The sequence below is a fragment of the Lactuca sativa genome, chromosome 5 (genome assembly GCF_002870075.4).
Source record: "Lactuca sativa cultivar Salinas chromosome 5, Lsat_Salinas_v11, whole genome shotgun sequence".
Classification (NCBI taxonomy): domain Eukaryota; kingdom Viridiplantae; phylum Streptophyta; class Magnoliopsida; order Asterales; family Asteraceae; genus Lactuca; species Lactuca sativa.
The window spans coordinates 42,725,320-42,730,970 of NC_056627.2; positions in this window are offsets into that span (position 1 = coordinate 42,725,320).

Consider the following 5,651-nt stretch of genomic DNA (forward strand, 5'->3'; position numbering starts at 1 on the left):
AGGCCTTACGATACGCTTTGTGACTGGATCCAGATCAGGATCAAGATCAGGAGATGGCGGTCACGAGGGACCGACAGTGCCCGAGGTTGTTGGTCAGATGATGGCAGATGACTTGGACGCCAGGATTCGAGAGATCCTTCATGATGAGCTTGTTACTTTGTTCCGGTCACAGTTTCCGGAGATGTTTGGGTGTATTAAGACCGCCATGGTGGATTATTTAGACGAGTGCGATGCAGCCCTTGTGGAGACGGCTGCCACAGCAGCTACAACAGCTGCAACAGCGGCAGAGGGAGGAGCTGGTCGGGCTTTTCAGTACAGGGACTTCGATAACATGAAGCCCCTACTTTTGATGGGACTTAGTGTCACAACTAGCATTTTTAGCTAGGAAATTTTGTCCTCATGTAAACATCAACTATTGTAAGACTTGTAATCTAAGTGGATATCATACTCTATGCTAAATCAAAATCATCCATTTGAACCAAAACTCCTAAGTGAAGTTCAAAACCTAATACAATGCATATCATATACTTTACTATGGGTCTGAAAACTTAAATATCCCAGTTCGAATTTAGTATGGATTACGATCCTCTTATTGGACCTAATGGGCCAGTAAACATTCTATTTGATGATTTTGGGCCAATGAAACCCATTTGGGCTCTAGTTGGACCCACATTCGTCAAAGTATAGCAATTGGGCCATGTTGGGCCTAAGATAACTCACTTATTTATCATGGGCCATGATGGGCCGTGAACCATTCTATTGAACCATGATGGGCCGTGAACCCATCTTTTCATCTCAATTGGGCCGTGAACTCATCTTCTCATCTTAATTGGGCCCTGAACTCATCTTTTCATCTCAATTGGGTCGTGAACCCATCTTATCATGGGCTGTGAACCCGTCTCTTCATCGGAATTGGGCCGTAAACCCCATCCTTCCCCATTCACTTCACACTTTCAAAAAGAAGAGGGAAAATAATTGGTAAATTGTAAGGATGACACCTCACCATTGCATGGTGAGTATCCATCCAAAATATATCCTTCATGTATCCATGAAGAACTCATGCATTTAGGTAAGTCCCATCACTTCTCTTTCCCCATCCTTCTTACTCATGGCCAAGGAGCAAAAACTCCCACCACCACCTTCACCCTCATTTCTAATTAATTCAAACACTCTCTAGCACAAGAAAATCCTCTCCTTCATTTTCCAAAAATCTCGTGAGCTTAAGGGTGCATCAAGAACTCTCCATCAAAGCTCATTTATTCTTGGTAAGTTATTGTGAATCTGTATAACTTTTTATTCAATTTTACTCTAGAAATCTCTTCTTAACCCACATCATTTCATGATCCATGCTCTTAGAACTTCATAGATCTCGAAGATCTCTTCAAGGAATCTTGTTAAAGCCAAGATCCCATCCATCCTTCATCTAAAACCAAAATCTCCAAAGCAAAGTAAGTTCATACCCCCTATTTTTGGTTTTTAATGTGTGTTGAGAGAGAATACAAGTTGTTTTGTGTAGATCTATGTGTATGCATGATTTTGTGTGTCTTTCATGTTATATATGTGATTATGTGTTATAAACTCCATGAACTTAAAGATCTACTAAAAGATGATGCTATTTGTAGAAAATAACACTCATTTCAACTTATCATACAAGGAAATGGTTTTAAAATACATACAAGTTACTTAAAACTAAGAAAAACTGCATAAGAGGGCTAAAAGTGACAAAATTACCAAAAATGGGCCTATAAATAATATACATCTTGAATACCACTTACATGCTTATTGGGCCTGTAAATAATATACATCTTGAATACTCATTTACATGTTTATTGGTCCTTGTTGACCCATTTACATGATCGACGGACCATGGATACTCCTTACATGCTTATTGAGCCTGTAAATAATATACATCTTGAATGGGGCTTAGTTGTCCTTTGACATATATATTGGGCCCAGGGTAAATATACATTCTCATTCCTTTTAATCCTAGAAATGATTTACATGCTTATTAGGCCTCAGTTGTCCACTTACATGTTCATTGGGTCTGGAATGTACCTTATATGTTTCTTTTCGTGTAAATTCGATTAAGGATCTAGTGAGATGTGTCAGTTAACACCTATTGAGTGTACGATCGTAGCCTGTAGTTATAACCACAGTCTCTTGGAGGGAGATCGGGGGTTTGAGTATAGATCTATATGGGGGTGACACCCCACACCTGAGTTGTTCGCTACAGTTAGACTAGACCAGTCTAGGGTGACAAAAACCTTACCTTATTCCGTCGGCGTCCAAAACGGCATGATAGGCGAAATTGTCATTATCTAGTATGGTTATAATGACTCACTTAGAGGAATTAATGTTATAAAATTTATGGGAAACCATTCTCTTTTCTCTTAGGATTTCTCGGTAACATACTCGCACTGGTACTCAACCTCGGGGGTTGAGATACCAACATTCTCTTTTACAGACAACATCGGGTTGTCCAAGGTCATTCTATTTACATTCTCTTTACGTTCTCTTTATATTATCTTTGATATTCTCTCCATACTCTCTTTACATTCTCGTAAACAATAACACACATGCATTAATACAAGATCGAACACAAACATGTCAAACTTTTTTCAGAAAATATAGGATTTCTGGTGTTTACAAAGTAATATAAATCATTTTCTCAAACATGCTTATGAATTCACCAACATTTTTATGTTGACCTTTTTAAATTAACTTGTATTCTCAAGAAACCGTTAAGTAGGTTGGGTAGAACGACTTCATGGATATTTTGTTATATTTTGTTTCATCATACTTTAACTATTTTGGCATGTAATATTGAAATACAATACTTGATGTAAACAATGAATGTTGTAATATTACATGTGTGATGATGATGATGATGTTATGTTTCAATTATATACTCTGTGATGATACTACAAAGATGACGTCACATCAAGCCACCGGACATTTCCTCCGTCTGGTTCAGGGGTGTGACAGATTGGTATCAGAGCATTGTTTATAGTGAACTGGCATATCTAATCATACAAGATATGAAACTATAAATACAATGAGACTAAAGCACTTTGAATAAAATAATACCTAGGTGCGCATTATTACTATAACCCTAAAAGTCTCTGGAGGAAATCACACGCCATGTTTAAACCCAGACAATTATGTAGTCATATTATGGATAAATATAGTCTGATCAACTATATTTATTCAAAATACGACCAACATGAATTTGGGAGTTATCATGTTGGGAAATGAATCTAGAAACTTACCTCATATCCAAAAGCACTAAGGAACTCAAACTTAAACAATTAAAATACTATAGGAGTATTTTGGAATGTTATCTATATACTCTCTTTACACGTTTATCACCCCTCGTGCAGAAACTATGGCCGGACCCCACCATCCAGGAGATCCCTACTTCCCCAACCATGGGAATGGTGGATGGTTGGAGCCAGAGGAAGAGCCATAGGAAGAACCAATAAGAGAATTGGCAGAACTGGTAGCTGACTCAGATGAGGAGGAGGTTGATGGAAGCGACGCGGATGACTCAGACGCGAAGTCCGAAGTCATCATTCTGCCATACATGGCCAGGTTGCTCCCATATAGGATGGGCCCCAATGGTCCTACGCCCCCATGGGCACACGAGATCTAGAGGTAGAGTCGCCAGCAAGGGGTGTGACCCCCATTTGTATGAACCGGGACTACTACGACTTGAGTCACGGTGGACCTGCAGACCGAGCCCTACCTGTAATGGTAAGGAGGACATGCGACATCAGCGAGCAGCCACAGGCAACCGCCAGCCAAATGGTTGCCATAAGAGCCGCAGTTGAGCGCATGGAAAGGATGACACATGAGGTAGTCAGGGACTATCAGACACGACATACAACATTGGAAGCCTGGCTTCAGGCCGCCGACCATTACCTGGCTAGACTCCAGGGTGCATCCACCTCGTTGTCAGCACCACCAGACCCTTCTCGTCACAGCTAGTATCCGTTCATCTGCTACCTGCTACCTTTATGATTTTCCTTTAAGTACTACTCTATGTACTATCGACTACATGATTAAGTGATTACACTACTCATGGAGCCGTTACTCTGTCGGATTTTATTTCATTTCATGTATTGTATGCCTTATCTAGGCAAATTTTCATGTACTCAAAAGATTATCATTAATGAAAAAGGAAAGATATTTTCTCATGATGTTGTTATTTGTTAGGTGTTCTATTACTTTTACTAAATGTCGATTGTATGCACTCACTTACCTACACACAACCGAATCACCGACACAGATCTATAATTAAGAAATTGTGAAACTAGAATACACTGGATACTCAACATCTTTTTGTTCCATTACAGAAGATGCCTCGAAGACCGATACGCAAAAACCGCAACGCAACACCGCCGCCTCCACCAGAAGTGGACTCAGCTGCACTTCAAGCAGCAGTTTTAGCTACAGTTACAGTAGTGCTGGCTGATATTCACCACAGGAACAACGGTGGAGGTAACGGGAAAGGGGCTGGAAGTTCAAACCAAAGGATGAACCAAGGACCCACAAGAATCTGTACCTACAAAGACTTCACGAATGCTAAGCCTCGAACCTTCAACGGGGTAGGAGACGTGATAACTCTGAAAACGTGGATAGAAAAAGTGGAATCAGTATTCGAGATCTGCTGATGTCCTGAAGAGTGCAAGGTGAAGTTTGCAGCTTGCACATTCTTCGATCAAACTCTCTCTTGGTGGAATGGTCACATGGAGGCCATGACACTCCCAATGGCGAATGCTATGCCATGGGAGGAGCTTAAGGAAATGCTAATGGCCAAGTACTCTCCAATGGGAGAAATCCAGAAGATGGAGTAGAAACTGTGGAATCTCACAGTCCAAAACTCCGACATCGATGCTTACATCTCGAGGTTTAGTGAGTTGTCACTCCTGTGTCCAGGCATGATCACGTCTGAAGGAAAGAAAATTAAAAGATTTATTTTGCGACTGACCTCTCCAATCCAAGGAAATGTAATAACAGCTAACCCGAAGAAGTATGACATTGATAAAAGGCTAGCCAAGAAGTTATACGACCATGGAAACAAGAACGGTGCCAAAGCAGGGGAAACAGAAGTCAAAAAGGAAGGTGGTAACAAGAAAGGCAAGAACAACAAGCGAAAAGGGCAAAAAACCCAAGATTCGTCAAAGAAGCAACAAACAGTAGTAGTCCACGCTGCTACTGCTCAAGTTACCTCAACACCACATGCTCCAGCCTCATCTACACCAACTACTACCAGGCAATACTCAAGGACCCTACCCAAGTGTAAAAAATGCGGTTGTCGCCACCATGGAGAATGCAGGGAGATGCATTGCACGAGTTGCAATCGAAAGGGTCATACCACATGATACTGCAGATATCAGTCTCAACAGAACCAACAACCGAATAGCAACAACAACAACAACAAGCGCAACAACAATAACAACACCAATAACGTTGGGGCTAGTCACACTTGTTATGGGTGTGGAGGAACTGGTCATTTCAAACACGATTGCCCAAAGCCAACAACTAGGGGGTAGGAGTATCAAGAAGGGTATTGACGATTGGTCAAGGGGAAGCCATTCAAGACCCGATAGTTGTTACCGGTACGTTCCCACTTAACAACTCTTACACAT